The sequence below is a fragment of the Harpia harpyja genome, chromosome 9, assembly GCF_026419915.1.
Source record: "Harpia harpyja isolate bHarHar1 chromosome 9, bHarHar1 primary haplotype, whole genome shotgun sequence".
Classification (NCBI taxonomy): Eukaryota; Metazoa; Chordata; class Aves; order Accipitriformes; family Accipitridae; genus Harpia; species Harpia harpyja.
In genome coordinates this window covers 38,971,070-38,990,534 of record NC_068948.1, presented here as the reverse complement: position 1 = coordinate 38,990,534, position 19,465 = coordinate 38,971,070, and the positions used below count along the sequence as shown (strand labels likewise).

Here is a 19,465-nt window from a genome sequence, read left to right as displayed (position 1 = left end):
TAAACGCAGTATCTGCTATTCCACCCAAAACCAGAGGTTTATGATCTAGATTGTGACTACACAGCCTGAAGGCTCTAGGGCCCCATTGTGCCAGACACTATACAGCACAGAAGTTAGAGGTTCCTGCCCAGACAGCTGACAGAAAGGCTTGTTTTTAATTTGCACACAAACACACATACCTACAGATGCTATTTATATTATGATTAAGCAGAGGGTGATAGACATCTAAGCTAGCCGTGTGAAAAAACACATCCCAGCCTGAAGGGACATGTACCTGCAATTAAAATTGTCTGGGGCAGTGTAAGGCTGAGAGAAGAGGAGGCAAAAATATTAAATATACAGTCTATAATATTACAATGCAAGCCGGCAGGATAGAATATATATGTAAATAGTTGCATAGAATATATGAACAGTGTAGATACCTATGGAGCTTGCACACCCACTCACACGGTCCCAGAGGATGGCCATGTTACTGCTATCTTATTATTTCCAACCAAAATTAGTTACCGAATTTTCTTTTAATAGTGAGGCTCGGGGAAGCATTAGACTTAAATCCTGGTTTGTTAATGTTTCTTTTAAAGGAAGAAGTAAAATCAAGCCTATTTTTAAGAGCCCTCCCCCTCTCCCTGTCCTCTGAGCTAACTTCCCAGGAGCTGCTCGCAGCAGCAGCGCGTATGGATGTGCGCTTGTGTGTGCAGGGGGAGGGTGTTGTTTCCTATTAAGTCTGGCATCGGATTCATGTCTGCAGGGGCTTGCTTAAGATGATAGGAAGAGAGAGTTTTATCATGAGCCAGACTGACAGAAAAGCCTGCTAATGGGACTTGAGGCATACACAGGAAAGAAAGTGCCAAAACATTAAGCTACCGCCAAGTGTCAGAGGGCCACTGATTTATTGCAGCAATTTTGCCACTGTGTCCTTTATAAGGTCCCACAAGTCCTTCCTCCTGGCAAGAAGCTGTGAGCTGCTGCAGCTCGGGGAGAAGTTTAGATCCAGAGCGCAGAAAGTGTCCAAGCGAAAGGCGGGGGCCGGGGGGAGGACGGAAATCGAATGTTGACTTGAACTTGCCCCAGGCAGCAGAGTCCTCTTAGCTCCACTGCCTCCCTGACAGTTTGATGAAATGAGTCAGGGCCTCCCTATGGCTAGACCAGCTCAGGCTTCCAAGTGCCGGGGTAGAGCTGTAAGAAACAGATTGAGCCTCAGGGCAGCAATTTTTTTTTTTTTTTTTTTTTTCCCCCTTTCTCTCCTCAGCATTTGGCTGGGGGAAGGGGGAGGTTATGAGCACTACAGATGTATAGGCTGAGCCTTTGTCTGCGGAGGGGGAGGGTGAGGGGGAGAGAGAAGAACAGCAAGAGAGTATTAGCTATGGCAGCCGAGAATAGCCCTGAGCACTATAACTAATTTTGAGGGGCAGTGATGCATTGTACGGGCTATGTGCTGTTTGGTCTGAGGGGGCCCCTGTTGTGAAGCAGCAATCAAGAGGACATTTTGTTAAGTGACCAACAGCTGTCATCTGCAAGCCCAGAGTAGGGAAGGAGGGAGTAAGGGGGAGGGAAAAAGAAAAAAAAAAAGAAAGAAAGAAGGAAAAAAAAAAAAAAGAGCATTTGTCCCTTGGAGGCAGAGCACATTAATCCACCAATCTGCCACAGCTTTAACTCTAAAAGTGCTTGGTGCCTCCAAAGAGCTGAACTCCACTCCATCAGCCGCCCGGAGAGATGGGTACCTCCCGCCCTGCTTCAGCCTGCCAGACGCAGGGAGCTTCCCTACCTCTGCGGGTCGAGGAACCGATGCTAAAAATACTGTTTAAGTCTCTTTTCATTCCATAAAATTGAGTTGATCTGCTGCAGCTTAGGGTCAATCCCTCAAGGACTGTTTTTTCCCCCCTTCCCTTTTCCTTAGCACTCATAAATTAATCAGGAAGACCCTGACTAAGTCATTTCATGCTGTACAACATAAAAGAAAGTCCCCTGATGATCCATGCAAGGATCTATTAAAAGCGGGAGGAGGGAGGGAGGAAGGGTTAGGGAAGAGGGAGAAAAGGGAAGGAGGGGGAAGGAAAAAATCTCAACCTTTTTGATATTTTAGGATAAAAGCTGGAGGACTTTGTTACAAATTCTAGCCAACATCAAAACACCTTAAATAATTCAAAGAACATGTTAAAGGGAAGAAACTGAATGTTGCTCTGATGTTCAGTTGATGCAACGCAGAATATTACCCAAAACAGCACAGCCTGTTAAGGGAGACAGCAGCCTTGAGCATTTCAGTTCTTTAGAAAAATGTCAGAACCTGTAAAAATCATAATTTCCAGCAACTTTTTTTTTTTTTTTTTTTTGCATGATATAAACTCAGCGAGACTGAAATGTAGGTTTCTGACAAGCTGTTAACAAGACAACTTTAGAAATCTGTCTGGAGCTCTCTGGGAGATGGGCTGCCATTTCACTGCTTCGAAGAAGTTCATGACATGACAAGCAAAAATCAGGGAACAGAGACCTAAAAACCACGGTGTAATTTTCATTTGCTTCTGTCGTGAAAGAATTCAAGCAGAAATATTAGAAGGCTGCACAACTAAAAAAGCCAGCAACTGGAAAATCATTGCTGTGGTTTGACAAGCACATCTTCTATGCTGAAAATGGTTTCTTTATTATTACACATATATACAGGAAAACACTTTTGGAAAAAAAGGGATAATCACAAATTATTCCTTGAGATCTACAAAGTAAGAGCTACAGCTGCCTACTTTCAAGCCAAGTCTAAAAATGACCTAGTTCATGGGCAAGAGTGACCAAGCTATCTTGAAAAAGCTGTAAGAGCCACCAGTTTTCTCTGGGTTTCCCACATCCCTGCCCTTCCCCCCCACAGGAAAGGTAGAAATATCTTTCCATAATGCAATATTTTACTGGAGCCTACATAGAAAAATGCTGCTATGTAAGCATTTAATAAAGACACATTCCTTAAAAATAGAAAAGTCAGCATTCAATGCCATCTACACAGCAATGTTTGTACCACATTCAAGAGAGGCTTTCCTGCTAGTTTACCATATTACACCTCCTACTTTAGGCCTTAATATACCAGTATAATGCTTTTCCATAATTTTTGGATGATTTAATGCTGTCTTTTCCAGAATCAATCTATTCTACTCTATGGTTAGAAAAAAGTAGATCAATAGATCAATCGATTGATCTATCTATCTATCTCCATATAATATATCTCTTTCAATATATAATAGCGCGCTCTCCCTCTCTCTCATTATTTAGACTTATTCTAAGTATTTAATGGTAGGTTGATATAGCTGCCTTGAAGTCAATTTAGTGATTGTGATTGACTCATTATATCCATGGTTGCAGAATCTTGGTACCCTTGGGATGGATGCTTTGGGAAACCCAAAGAGAGCCAGCTGCATACATACAATCTTATGCTTAATTTCAGCCCATATTTGCCAAGAAAGAGAGAGATTGGACAGTGCAGGAGGTCATTTTCACTTGTAACGCCTATGATTGTACCAAGGGATAATGTGAATTATGGGCCAAATTTAGCCCAGCATTTGCGAGGACCGCACAAATAATGAACTGAAGCTTCTTCACCTCTTTCCTATTTCAACTCATTTCCACATGGCTCCGGTGGTGCGATCCTACAGCCATGCATGGGTAATTGAAAGGACAGTGCACGCAAAGTTGAATGGCTGACACTGCATTTCACCAATTTGCGAAATGGAGGAGACTCTGACAAGAAAAGAGATGCAGTTTGCTTCTCTTCTGAAGTGCTCACAAGTTCTTTTCATTCTCCCCTCGCTTGGGCATTGTGTCACCTGTCACTCATTTTCTTTTCATTAGGCAGACACTCTTGGAGACATTACAGCTTCAGTGCTGTATATGGTTTTCACTAAGGAACCAGAGAAACATCAGTTACTTTCTTATTCTACAGTTTTAAGCTATGACTAATGCCTTTTGCTTGCAAGAGACATTTTGCCTTGCTGCCTCCTCTTTACCATGAGCCTCCTGGCTTGGAGTTACCTGGACCCCCCTGCCCCAGCTGCTTTGGTCCCTCACGCTCTCCAGGGAGGACCAGAAACCAAGAGAGGATTTGCAGTGACTCACAGCGCAGAGCAGCTCTAATTTTGTTTAATACAAGCATGCCTAAACAGGATATGTCCAACAGAAGAAAAGTGGCTTAAAGCCATTATTTACAATGAGAGGCTGCTGCAGTTTGGAGGGGGAGGTATTTAGAAATTTTATTTTAAAATTTCTTTAAAATTAAAGAGAAGTTTAGGACTTAGCATGGATAGACCCAAAAGCCACTTTAACCATAACGATCCGTACAGTAATTCCCCACTTACTATAAACATCAGTTTTCTTCTCCTATTTGGACTGCAAATCTAGTCCATTACTATGCCACGCCATTATGGAGTCACCAAAAAGTACTCGGCCACTACAAAATAACAGGTTTTGCTAAAGTACCCCCACTCTAATGTAAAGCATTTAGTTATTCTCAGTTCTCTGACTCCATGGTATGTGACTCTGTTTGGAGGTTTTATTTACGTATTTATTTAGTGGACAACATGCATGGCTGTCTTTCCTTGGTGCAGAACCATTATTAGTTGCAGGAAGCTGTTAGAGGGAATTTCAGCATGGAACTTGGGAGGAAAGGCATTTCTTAATACCTTAGTATCCTGCTTAGTAACAGTTACCCTCCAGAATGAGGGTGATGGATTTCTGGTTATGAAACTTGTTGAGGTTTGTTACAGCTTATTCACATGCATGTTTGTTTTATTTCCTTTTTTTTTTTAATACACACACACACACACTCTTTTTCTCATGCTACCAACTTCCTTCTTCCTTACTTCTCCCTGTAAGTCCAAGCGGTGCAGTGAAAAAAGAACATACCAGGCTATGCATGAAGACATCCACCTGATGACTCTAAAGTTCCCCCCTAAGTGTATCACAGATTTTCCCATTCAAATGCAAGCTGGACACTCAAACATTTCTAACATGAACACTCAGAAGTGGGGATTAATTTCATGGTCGGACCTGGCATCATTTAGGTATGAAGGCAAATCTCCGCTGTGCCTTGTAACCACTTATTCTGGACCTGGCAGGATGAGTGTGCTGAAGCCAATTTGAATTCAGCTGGGGTGAAGCTGGGGTGACAGGCTACATACCTTGAAACATACCACTATGATGCTGTATGTAATATTTTAGCACGCTATTCAATTAGGAACTTTGGACTTGGAAAACAACCTAAAGCACCTACTGTGTTCTCAACATCCATTAATTCAGCAAAATGAAGTACAGTTCATTTTTAACTTAAATGAATATAGGAAAGCTATGCGAATCAGCTGCTTTGTTTTGTTGAATGCTTTTAGCCGCTACAAAGGGAAGTCCCTGTTGCTTGTCAGGGACAAGATTTACAATACTTATATATAATTAATATAATAATTAATGTTATTTAATTCCACTGCTATTTAACTCATAGCATGGTTTATGTTGTTGTGGCTAAAAAATATAAAGCTTACAATAGCTACCATTAATGTTTGCATTATTGAACATTAAAATTCAAATCTGGTAAAAGATTTAGCACAAGAATTGAGACATCTACAGAAGACCTATTCCTCCAAGGAAACTCTCAGAGCATGTGCTTGCAGATTTCAACCACTGCTTTTAAAATAAACCTTGAGGGATGGATGCCCCACTCGCCACAGGCAAGCTACCCTGGAACAAAGAAATTCACCAACATAGAAATAAAAGAGATTTAAAATACAAAAAGTAAAAACACCCCCCCCGCCAAAAATCTCCAGCAGTAGTCATTAACATTAATACAATGCAAATTAAATCTTTTTTTTCCTTTCATTCTATTTAGATCTTAAAAATATTAAAGTAGGTAAGTCTTGGAAGTGAAGGACAAACATTGCCTAGGGCATACATATGGGTGTCTTCAATATAATCTAAGGCATATAGCAGAGGCTGCAAGCTAATTTGATAAGAAAATAATGTAGTTGGTTATTCACTCTTACAAAATTATGCCTTGACAAAGCTAAATATAAAAGGTTCAAGGCCTATGCCATTAGCTGCAAAATACTTCTTTGGACCACTAAATGACAAACCTTTAAACATTAAGCAATTTTAAAAAAATATATTTGCTATTTTAGGTGAAGTTGTAAAGTCTCCCCACTGCCTTAGTACATCTGCTCCTCTCTTCCGACCCCCTAGATACTCATTTGTTCTTGTCAGCCCCCAAAATATCAGCGATGGATGTAAATGTAATGATCTACAAGATGGAGCCTCCTACCTCACTGTTCTGCTTTCAGATTCCAAAGGTAGTTTGACCAGCACTGACCTCAAAGATCAACACAAGGGCTGGTAGTACATGTTGAAAGATGGGAATGCAAGTATCCTTAGCTAAACCATCCTGAAACTTCCTGAATAGGCTCGAGGACATTTATCCTTTCTGTTGTCTACACAGATTTTTTTTATTTGCATGTTTCTTCCAGGACTGACATGGAAATGCTCAGTTGTGTGGATAGATGTCATTTATGAATAGAAGCTCCAACACACCAAAGTCTTTCCTCAGTAGTGACAGCCCCCTGTATGGCTAATCCAGACTGCAGCGATTAGAGAATAAAAGAAAGAGGAAACATCTCAACAGGAGGGGAAATAAGAGAAAAAGAATAGAACACTGAAAAGCAAGAATGCAAAACCCAAACTTACTGCACTGTGGACCAATAATGAGATGGGACTACAAACACTGTCTGTCTGGGAATGAACTCTATCCCCTTTAATCAGTAACCATTATTATTAGCATGACGATAAAACTGCTAATAATTAGATGGAACAAACTATTATGTATTTGTCATGGAGTAAGAGTACATTGAATTATAGAAACTTTTCATTTTCCAATAGGTTATTACGAACAAAGGTGAATGTTTAAATCTGTTTGAAAAACTGGAAAATATCCCACAATGTTTTAACTCCTCTCAGTTTGTGTGCACTGGCAGGATGAAGTAGACAGGTCTTCCTGCTCTAACAGGACGTGTGGCACAGCCAGTAGTTCTTTTTTCACTTGTGATTTTTGCTGTATCAGCTGTGATACACCAACCAACTCACGTGTGGTTTGCAGCCACATGTAGCAATAAAATGCATAAATAGCAACTCATGATAATGCTATTATTAGTATGTGTCACTACTGCAGATATAATAACAACAGGGGTTTTCATGGACTGCAGAGTAATTAGGTGTCTTTAAATATGCTTTAAAGCCTTTTCATGGAGCTAGAGTGTGGGAAGGTTCTCCTCAGCATTTATGCAAAGTACTTGCACAGATAACTAAAAGCTCAAGAGCTTCTGGTCAGCTCTTAGCAGCACAGGTTGAGAATGACAGGGTCTCATGCTAATCAATGTACATTAAAAAAAAAAATCTTTTAAATTCACACCTAACACACTTTTGTTTATGAAGCAGAAAGAGCATTCAAAACAAACCACTTTGTTAGCTCAGCTGGCTAATGAAAAATTGCCACAATTACAAAAACAAATCTTTGTTTTCAATTTTCAGTAAGCAAAGCTTTAAAAGAACAAGCTGCTTTTGAAAGCATGATAGCTTTTTTCCCTAAAAAAGGAAAGAAAGAAATCCTTCCTAGCAACTGCAATTATGATACTTTCATGTCAAATGAATTATATTACTGAAAATAAATCTTTCTAAGATGCACAAGAGGGTTATCTGGCTCCAGTCAGACTTATGCATTACTGGTTTTATATGTTGTACTCTACTTGATTAATATATGTAATCAAATTATATTGCCTTCCACTGTGCTCTCAAATTCAAGGCTATAATGTTTTCAATGACAAAGTTCATAGAGTTGTATAAAAATGTACCTCATGCTGTACCAGCCCTTTATTGCTGTAGTAAAACACCATTTTCAATTTAGTAATAAGTGATATAAAACAGAGTGTCTTGATTGGCAGGGTCGTATTCATTATGCAGTGCCCTACGACACAGCACAGTTCAGAATGGAAATTTAAGGACAGAATCTACCACAATCTCAGGTGCTGATACTTCAGGGAATAAAATGATTCCTTTTTCATGAGTTGTCCAAAGGAAGGACAAGGAATTGGACACAAAGACCCCCACACACATATTATACACACACACATATATGGATGGAAGGGAGAAAGAGGCAGGAAGAGAGTCCTCATAGCATGCTACTACTCATACAGGTTTTCCTGCACTGCACCCAATCCTATACGACTGCTTACCACCTGGAATAGGAAAGGAAAAAAAGAAAATAACAGAAAAAGAGGAAGCATGACAGTCTGGATAGCAGCAAATACTGGAGAGCTCTTTCTGGCTCTGCCACTGCCCTGACTTGTGACCAGAAGAAAAATTTCAGGGCTTTGTGATTCTGAGCGTTTAACTTCAGGTGCCTTAATGAAGTTGCGTTATCAAGTGCTCTTCACTTTATGAACATCAGGATTCTCTAAAGAGCTGTAGATTACACTGGAAAAACTGGTAAAATCTGAAGTTTGTAGATACCTTTGAACATGTAAATCCTAACCCTTCCCTTCCTTCTTTTCCCTTCTATAAATCAGAAATAATGTTTACCATATCCATAAACCATCAAACAAACCAATCTGTGAGTTCTATAGAGGCAAAGTATTCTGATGAGCCTTGTCATCACTACAAACACTATCTAGAAGAGCAAGAATTATAAAGCCATTTTCTGCTGAACTAAATGGCAGAGATATTGTTAGCTGGTATCTTTTCTAAGCATGTATGTTGAGTAAATGATATGATCAGGAAAGACAACTCTTGGACTCAGGAATTAGTAATGTTATCTTAGTTTTGTTTCCTTGGCAACTTGACCTTTCATAATTTGCCCAAAGGCAAAATATGGGCAGCATATCCCTTTCAAATCATACCTCAATAATCTTGTGATTAAAAGCATCACCAGAATGTGGCCTTGCCATAAGATGGAGAATTAACGACTCTCTACTAAATGATCCACTGATGTTGAATCTAATTTAAGTAGCCTTGCAAGAATATTTAACACTTAATGATAGGCTCTGTATTAGAGTAGGTTTAATCTAGGATGCAGCCACAGATGTCATAAGAAGGAATTAATCAGCATTGCTTCCACTAAAACAGAAATGCAAAATTGCTGAACAGAATGTATTAGAAACAGATTAAAGAACTGGGACTTAAACATAAAAGAAACAGAGCTGATGCCACCCTCAGAGAGCTAATTTGAAATACAGGAAAACTTAATTCGCCTTTAACTGAAGAATTGGGGTGTTTGAAGTTACTAAAGAGAAGCTTGTGTTATCAAGAAGGAAAGAAAGGCAGATAGTCTTTTCCCTTATCAATTAAAAATGAAAGCCCAACCCAAATATTAATGCCTGCCTCAAAATCCCAACAAAATGAAGTTATTGATGCTCTAGGGACAATTGCTGCATCCTGCATGAAGCTCTATACTCAATGAAGTGCTGTGGAAGTTTCACTGATTTGGAAAACTCCTGCGCAATTTAGATAAGTTACCTTTCAGAAAAGCAAATCTTGGAAATAGGGAAATATAGCCTATGGTTATTGAAATGCTTGCAGTTGGGGGAAAATATAAAATATGATATTTGCAAATTCACTCTAATCTCCCTATATAGAGAGAACTGGCCCATCCAAAGGTTTGTGTAAAGATCTACATTACAATTACTCATTGTTGCTTCAGACAATTTATCACCTCCCCTATTACTCGAGGACTTCATGCTGCCCGCAGGGTTTACACTGCCCAGTCTCTTTCATTAACAAAAACAGGTTAGAGTATAAAGCCAGAAGGGACCACAGTTCAGAGCATCTATATAGCACAGGTCATTAAATTTCAACCAGTAACTCTCCTCTGTTCTTGATTTGAGCATTCTGCTCTGGGCCCCACAGCATAAGAAGGACATGGACCTGTTGGAGCGAGTCGAGAGGAGGGCCACAAAGATGATCGAGGGGGCTGGAGCACCTCTCCTGTGAAGACAGGCTGAGAGAGTTGGGGTTGTTGAGCCTGGAGAAGAGAAGGCTCCAGGGAGACCTTAGAGCAGCCTTCCAGTACTTAAAGGGGGCCTGCAGGAAAGATGGGGAGGGACTCTTTAAAAGGGAGTGTAGGGACAGGATGAGGGGTAATGGTTTTAAACTGAAAGACGGTAGATTTAGATTAGATATTAGGAAGAAACTCTTCACCGTGAGGGTGGTGAGGCACTGGAACAGGTTGCCCAGAGAGGTTGTGGATGCCCCATCCCTGGAAGTGTTCAAGGCCAGGTTGGATGGGGCTTTGAGCAACCTGGTCTAGTGGAAGGTGTCCCTGCCCATGGCAGGGGGGTTGGAGCTAGATGATCTTTAAGGTCCCCTCCAACCCAAACCATTCTATGATTCTATGATTTGAAGATATTGAGAGTGAATCCCCTAATCCTATGAATCCTTAGAAGCACATGTCATGGATTAAATATTGCATTCTTAAAATTTTTGAGTTACAGTTAAAGTTGCTGGTAATGATGAGGACAACCTAAGTTTAGCACAATTATATTTCTCCTGAAAACATCTAGGAATGTGCTTAATACTCCAATGGCCTGATACAACTACTGCACTCCTGATTTACTATCACTGCTATTAAAAAGGGTTTTGACTGGGTTGAGTGGTCCTTCCTTGAAAAATTACAAAACAACCTAGCTTTGGTCCCAATTTTCATTGATAGCCTAATAGAACATACAAATCATCTCAGCGCTTGTTCCCAGATTAATGAAAAACTTATATAAAGCTTTGATCTTGATGGAAGAATCCATCAAGACTTCCCATTTGTCTCTCTAATTACTTGCTTTGATGCTCACGGCTTGCAATCACTGCATAAGTTAATGTCCTGAGGTTGCCATAGCTACCATTAGCAAAGCAGAACGAGACACATTGCTCTGCACATAAGCCACCTTTGCTAGATGTTTGCTTCTTTACCCTGGCTGTTCCTCCACCAGCGACGGTTTTAACGGTACTGCTGTACTGCACCAGAAGTTAATAAAATAGTTGCTATTGATTTTATTACAAATGTCACTTGTAACATTCACTTTTTCTTTCTCTCTTCTGCTCATAAACTGGAAGTTTTGAAAGCAGTGAAGTGGTTAGAAGACAAGAGTGCAAGCAAGGAATGAGTTTAGTTCCTAACTTGAACAACAATTTGCTGTGTGACTCCGTGTGTTGATTTTCTTGACTCTTGAAGGACAGCAATGATGCATCTTTCATCACACAGTCCTGTTTTGAGAACACACTGCTAAGAACTGATGAAGAATATGTGTAATAATATTCACTTTTCATAAAAAATTTGCTTGAAGAGAGTTCCCTCTATTTCTACAACTTTCTGCTTAGCTAAAAACCTTTCATTAAACCTCTACACTTCTCCTTTTTTAATAAAGGACACTGAACAAGTAATGATGCATAATATACTTCAACATTACTAGTAATTGCTCATTGAAAATAAGAAATGAGAAATCGCTTTCTTTTATGCTTATCTGATGACCTCTAAGGACAATGACGTGCATGATAAATGCACAGTGTGGTGTATTTCCTCATTTACTGTATTGATCTGATTTAAAGTAATGTCAAGAAATGCAGTACAAGCCATTAAGTGCCCACAAAAAGTATATTTTGCTCTAAAGTGTAAGTGTTTTTGTAACTTCAGTCCACACACAAGTTTTTGTACTTTCTGCAATTAGTTCACAAAAGTTTTCAGCACAATCTGTTCTCAGAAGTTTTCCATTCTAAAAAAGGTGACAAACAAATGAAATATCTGAGTGGGAACCAAGATATTTCAAATGACTAACCAAGGTTGACTGAAAAATTCCTACAGCAACAACACAATACTGCTTATTTTGGTTATTAGGAAGATATATCACTTCAATATTCCGTTCCTGCCAAAGTTTTATGCATTCTTTTAAGTGTATGAACTCTAAATCTTTTTTGTTCTGAATACAGTATTTTCCTATGGGAGGTATAGTACACGGTAAGTATGGAAAGTTAACATGTAATTAGCATGGTAACATCTAAGCAAATTACATCATGCTAGATCAGAAATAATCCTCTGAGCACAGCCAGCATGAATTACAAGTTTCTACGGTGCTCACTAACCTGAAAACCTAGAGGATCCTGAAGCGCCTACCAGCACCCTGGCACCTCAGATGCTCTACTGCTCATTACCGACCTATGGTGTTTAACACTGCTCCACGAGGATCTGTCTGAAGTTTGCACGCCACTTGGGCACAGCTTTTGCAATGAGTTGTAGATGGGGGGAAATGATGGAACTGGGTTCTCAATCCTTCCCCGCAGTGTGAGAGCAGGACACTTTATTAGGTGCTCTCTTGCTAATTTTCCTCACGACTAAATTTGCTTATTTTCCTCAAGGAGTGACTATTAAAAATAAACCTACTGTGGTTTTATTTTTAGTAGATCCTGTAGTTAAGTCACACCTGACCAGATGTGAATCAGAACCATTGCACTAGCAACAGGGTTGCATTTGTAACAGACAGCCCTAGCATAGTACTAATGCTCTTATTAAATGACCCACTATTGGTATCCTAACAACTTCTTACTATTTTATTTAGAAACAAATAGCAAAGAGAGAGAGGGAGATTCCGAATTAATTAAATGGGTTTAGTGAAGAAGAATCAATTTTGGCATGAACACTACACCTTTTTTTCTTTTTCTAAATTAAGCCAATACTACATGGTATTTAGCAACTCTGGAACGCACATAATGACAGAAAACAGCTAAGTGAATCAACAATCAGAATAAGCAGAAATCAGAGTAAACAGATTAGGGCAATCATCACTGGACAATCCACAGAAATAAGGATAGTCATTTTTCAAATGACTAATGATAGTACCAAATGTTAAAGACAATGAAGAAAAGGAGTAGGAGCTATTTTTAGACAATTGCCTTTCTTCTGAAGAACAAAAAGCTGAAGAGCTTGGATTCATCTCTCAAATACTATGGTTCATAATATGACAGGTTGTAATGCACAGTACATGAGAGAGAATACATAAGGCAACATAAAATTCAGCATGATTAATATATGATTAGTTCACATTTGTACAGTGCTTTGAAGATGTGAAATGCTAATTAGAATTTCTGGATTAGGCTGGTTGATGCCCCAATGCAATCCAGATCAGTAAATAAAAAACTGCGCAGAAGTTTCAACTAACTGCCCAAAGATTGAAGAACCCATGAGACACTAAGAAATGCTTTAAATTGCAAGTGGATAAACAAATGTATAAAAGAGAGAGAAAAGGAGAATTCAATGCCCCAGTGAAGATATTTAAGACAGATGGATGAAGATATTTAAGATAGAAAGATATAGCTGGTAATTATTTGAAAAACACTGGTTCACCTCCCTCTACCATCACCAGAAATACTCCCATCGGCTCATGAGATATAGAGGTATCTCAGCTCAGGAACCCGTAAATATTTGCTGAACCAAAACTTTAAACCTTAGTGGAACATAAACAAGTATCTTCCCAAGAGTCGTTCTGCAGTAATGAGAATGAAAAAAATATTTAGTTTGACATGTGCAAGGGAAAAAAAAGACATAGCCTCAGACTGCAGAGTGGAAAAAGAGAAAAAAAGAGGAAATTCCTCTCTAGCTTTCATCAGAAATTTTGAAACTGGACTTCAGGATGGGGGGAAAGAATGAAACCTGCAGCAGATGAACAATATGCAGCTCACAGCATCCCAATTTTTTTTTATTAGAGAGCAGAATATGTAAAATAATTTACAGCAAAAAGACCATCCCAATACATCACTCACATGGGACCAATATAGAGCTTGGGATCAAAACAGAATGCCATCCAACAGAGAGATGTTGACTCTGCTACTGATCTGGCCTTTTCCTGCTTAATTAAAGCTACCGAACACTTGTGCAGGAAAACTTTAATCCCCATTAAAGTGTCATTTTAGCGGTAGGTGATCAGACCTTTCAAGCTACGCTAAGTAATTATGCTAGCAGGAACCATGTGTAGTATTAATGCCGCCATAGGAAAACTGTTAATGCCCAATCTGGTAACCAGCTAAGGATTACCAGGCAAACTAGTACTTTCAGCTCCAGCCATGCCATGTCTGAATTGAGACAAAAGTCCCAGTAGGTAGCCGTGCCCAGTGCCATGCAGAGAAGACGTGTGGCTCTAATTCTATATAAGTACTAAGTAAGATTGGATAACCATATCTGTGGGAGCAGACACTGCATGTAATGGTTATTTACCCGTTGGTCTCAAATAAAATAAAGATTAAATGTACCAAAACAGTAGGCACAAAACAGTGAAATGCTCGGCGCGTGAATATTTACTTTTGATCTCCATTACTGTGCAGAAATAGACGTGGAGGCCTAGAGAACAAAAACTGGGTTTGTACTGCAGTATGTTTTATGGAATAAGAAACGTGATCAAGGAAAGGCCCACTAACACAAAAAACATGTAGACTTAAAGCCACTACAGATGCAATGCAGTTGCACTTCAAGCTTTGCAAATTCTTTGTGAGCTGACTTCAAAAACAGTATTTGGGGGACAGGGAAATAGGGGTCCGCTGGAGATGCCCAGTGGTTAGAAGGCATATTGTCATGATGCAGAAACCACATTAAACCACTCATCCTCAAATGCCTGAATTACTGGAAAGAACTGAGACAGAAGAAAGCCGAAACAAAGCAAACCTCCTAATTAGTGTTAAAATGAAACAAAGGCACTTTCTTATTAAGCAGGATGCACATTTTTCTGTAGTGTGCTCTTGTAGAGGTCTAGGACTATCACTCACATAATATATGAAAAGCTGTAATCCCTAGGTATATACAAATCTCTTCCAAGTGTTTTTAAAGCTAGTGTCTGTAGCAACACATATTTTGCTGCAGCAAATATTTAGAATGAAATATTTCATAAAGTACTTCAGCACTTCTTTGAGTGTTTAATTTATCTGACATAAAAGAACAAGAGTGTATAGCATTTTCCTGTAAGTGGATGTAAAATACGCATTGCATGGATCCCTATAATTAAAAAAACAGCAAATCATTGTCATTAATGCACAAGCAAGATCATAAATGAATACATTATTAAGTCCTACTGAATTAATGTTTAACTGCAATAGAGTTGAAATTGAATGAGGCAATTAATCAGAGTAAGAACTGAAAAAAAAGCCACATCTGTCTCACTTTGAATACATTGAGCAAAACGACCTTCAAAACGGTACTGCCAATCAAACCACGCCGCCCACTGATTTGACAGTCTTGGTGCCACCACAGAGAGAAAGTTTAGTCAGTGTAACAGATACAAGCTTTCCATCTGAGTCACTTCATGGGTACATCTCACCCTGAGGGAATAAAACATTATGTCTCAAGGGTCTTATTTCATAAAATCATGAATGTTCAGATGGTGAAGATCATGCTGGTTATAAATGTGAACTACATCTGCTCAAAGTCACTAGAAAATGAAACTGGGGGAGTTGACATACATTAATGATAATTTTTAAAGGCTTAATGCTCTTCAACATCTAAGGGAGGCTAAAAAAATTATGTTCAGAAGCTTTTGTTCCATGGCTTGTGCTTTGATCAACTAAAATACATTAAGTTAAATTTTTCCTCATCAGTCTTAAACTCTGTAGTGGAATTTTCTTTAACGGGTTAATTAAACTCCCTCAGGTTCTTAACTGTTGAAAAGTCTTAGTTCAATTTATTTCAGAGTTTAAGGAGGAATAAAATGATAATACTAATGATGATAATGACCCTTATCCTAGCTAAAGCTTTTTGCACTTCCCATGTAGAACAGTATCTATTGTTCACGAGTCCTACCTTTGACAGATAGGTAGGTATATGTACTTTTCTTCGCTGTAACGTATTATGAATATTAAACAATATTTTAAAAGAAAAATCCATTGGTATTTTTGCAGCAAGTTCTTAAGCAATAATTATCTTTGAATAAAGATTTTTTTCGTCTTAATGCAAATGAACTGCAAATTTTCCAATCCGTAATTGTTTTCCTACATTGAATTGATGGAGCAACTGGCATGTAGGTAATCAGCATACTCATTTCCCTTTCAGCAGCAATAAGGACTAGATTCAGGATTTTCCATTAAAAAAAAAAAAAAAAAAAAGATTGCTCAGATAGTCATTGATAAAGCAGCTAATAATTAGGGGTTAGGAAAGTTTGCCAGAGAGCTGAATAGTGGTTAACCTGTTCCTACACTCCTGCTATCGTATCGATGAGTGCGTTAAAGCCATTGTGTTACTTTACAATGCACAATAATTTGTCATTTGTGCACAATACATAGCTTTTTGCACCAAAAAAGCCAAGTCAAGCTATACAGTTATCTTTCCATTAACATTTGCAATCACACATTTGCCCACAGTGCATAAAATGGGTACCACCAACGCACGTGGAGATCAGCATGAGCGTATCTGTACAGCGTGCACCACCTCAATTCATCGGGGAGAGGTGGTGTCTCAGGCTCCAATCCACCTGAGTCACTGCAATTTTTATGGTGCATTTGAAAAGCAGCTCCCAGCACTGAGAATTTTAAAAACTTGTTGGGAAACTGAGGTCTAGTATGGGGAATGAAGTTAGAGTGTGCGATGAGAATGGTTCTGTGTCAGTGGGGAGGAGGATGGCAGGGGGGGGCGGGTCCTGGTTTCTGCCAGCTTTAGGACTTCCAAGAGTTGTTTCATGCACATTTCCTCACTCCCTAAGCCAATGAAGTCCCATCAGTGAGCAGGGAAACTGTGCTTGACTTTCGGGTAATAGTGTAGAACTACTGTTCTGTGCTGATCCACACATCCCTCTTTTCAATGAGCCACAGTAACTGTATAATAATAAATAATGCAAAGAAGCTTGTTCATCTGTTATTTGGTTTCAGACTGTGATCCCCTCTTGCTTGATATGAAGAGATGGTGGGCTTGCAGGAGTGGACAACAGTTGCACAGAGGTTTTGATCTTCATAATCCTCTACCAAAACTTGTAATAGTGACTCAAAGCCACTGTCACAGGCTATGAGGAATGCTAACAAGACGAAAAGTTCATTTCAGCTACTGTAGAAAGATTGAGGAATACAGATCTTACGTGCCTTTTTTCTGGTTATATTTATTAATGAGTACAGATCAGAGAAGGAACTGGAAAGTGCAGCCTTGAGAAGCATCAGGTCTCATTTCCTGAGAAAAGCAACACCTGGAGCATGCCAAGGCTCGCATCGGATAAAGATGATTCCCTTTAAGGGCAGGGAATACTCTTGCATATTTTAAGGGCTTTTAGATAAACTTTAGACAATTCCCCAAGATAGATTTTTCAGGCTGGCAATATTTTATTGGGCTACCAGTGTAAGATCTAGGCATGTCTGGATATGTGCCAGTGTGTATCAATCTATTCTACCCTTCTCTGACACAAGATTTGTTCTGACTATAACATCAAATATGAAGATTTTAACAGAGCTGTGACACAGGGTATCAATTTCATACAAACTCAGGATGGAAGAGCACAGCGGGATGGAGTCATTGCTGCACAGGATTGTTTCAGCCTTGGCTGTCAAGTGTAAGATACCATCGCTTTTATTAAACCGATCACGACAAAATAGTTTATCAGCACCTAAATGCAAAGGAGAGCATTAATAATGCCAACTATCTGCAGGGCTAGTTAACTGATCCTGTTTCATGGGAAGATGTAGGATTCAAGGCTAAATCCTGACCTTACCATAGCCAATGGTCTACATTTTGTTGACTTCCACAAGACTGATGTTGGGATCTGTAATAGAAAGGGTGAGTGAGGAAGAAGGAAGAGAAAGAAGAGAGTGTGAGTGGGGGCAATTCACTAACACACACACAAACCTGAAAGATAAAATCAACAAAGCAATTAAGCTTCAACAGAAACAAGACAGTTCTTTTTGTTTTGTTTTGGTTTGGGGTTTTTTTCCAGTGTGAATGTTAATTACTGTGCCTTACAGCAGAGATAACGAGAGGGTTTTACTGCCTAGCATTTTTCAAACAAAGACATGAAAAATTCATGAGCAGGGAAGACCTTGGTGTTGAGCTTCAGTTTTCTTGTCAAATATTTCAGCTCTGGAGGTCCTTGGGAAGGTTACACAGCAATATTCAAGTCTAAAGGATGCCTGTCAGCTGGATCTAAAAGCAACAGGAATTTTATAGGCTACATGTGACCTTGTCAACGTATTTTCACTGGCCAACAGTGTCTTCCAGCTTCATTCACCCAGTTTACAATAAAACCCGAACACTAAAATGCCTGTTCTCCTAGGGACAGAGCACTCGCAACACCAATCTGTCTGTAACATAGGAACTAAGATGGTTCATCTGGTGTCAAGAAATGCTGATGTCCGCACATCACTCCGAAAACAGTCCAAATGTACCTTTGTGCTGACAATCAGACACTGGGCTCCAGGGAAACTTTGCCAGTCACAGAAATTTTATCAGGGCTCTGCAGTCCAATATGTTACCCTTCAACCAGGAAGAAAGATCCCACTATGTTTGGCATGGCTTCTAAAATCTAAAATATCTTTTCAAACAACTGGCTTTAGACATGCAGATGTTTTGCAAGTTAGCTGTACCTTTATTAAAACTCAGACGAGTCTTTTTTTTTAAAGGTTACAAAAAGGAGTTGCTGTTTGCTGACATGTAGGTCAGGCATAGATCAAGTGTGAGGAGAATAAGGCCATTTAGTGGACTAACAAGAAACAAGTATAACACAAAAGCTTTTGGGATCATGTGAAACTCCTTCCCTTACCTAATCAAATTCACCATAGCAGAAGCAGGAATTTGATGAGGTCTTCGAAGTCTGAACTGCTCAATGTTTTCTTTCCTTGTTAGTTTAATAAAGAGCAATCCCTCAGGTGAGTCACTAAGAATCATTCTTCAAATCAAACCCTTCCCTAATCCGCGGCCCCACGCTTTTAAAAATTATTCTGCATCAAAATTCTCAGCATACCACCTCTTCTAGAATACAGACTATTGGACAAAGACAAGATAATAGTCGCATGCATAGTCTGTGTGCTCTGTCTGCACCTATCTTCACACAAACACAACTCAGTAGCACAGAATATGCTGCAAGATCAGAAGCTTGAATTGTGAATTTGGAGCAATTTTTTAATTAATCTCCCTTCCCAGAAAGCCTTTTTGGCAAGTAGGCAGATTTAACATATGCTTAAGTCTCTGACATTAAGCAAGAACCTTCAGCTAAAAATATTAACAAACAAGGAAAAACCTCTCATAATCATGTCAGTGTTTAAGACCTCAGTGGAGCCAAAAGTTCATACTGGTACACTGATTCTCTCTCAAAGTACTCTTTTGAAATTAGACTCCTCTTTAGAACCAAAATTTCCTAGTCTGAGTGGTTTGCAGGTGTTTCCTATACCTGTGTTTGGCTCATATAGCTTAGTTTCATATGTAACACCACATTACTGCTTGTGACTCAAGAACCTGGGAGGTATTTCT

At 39.2% G+C, this 19,465-nt stretch overlaps 1 protein-coding gene across 16 annotated transcripts in view; it reads right to left on the bottom strand.

Moving 5' to 3' along the window:
• FBRSL1 (fibrosin like 1) overlaps nt 1-19,465 on the bottom strand; it is a 558,326-nt gene that overhangs the window by 192,557 nt on the left and 346,304 nt on the right. The window lies entirely within an intron of this gene.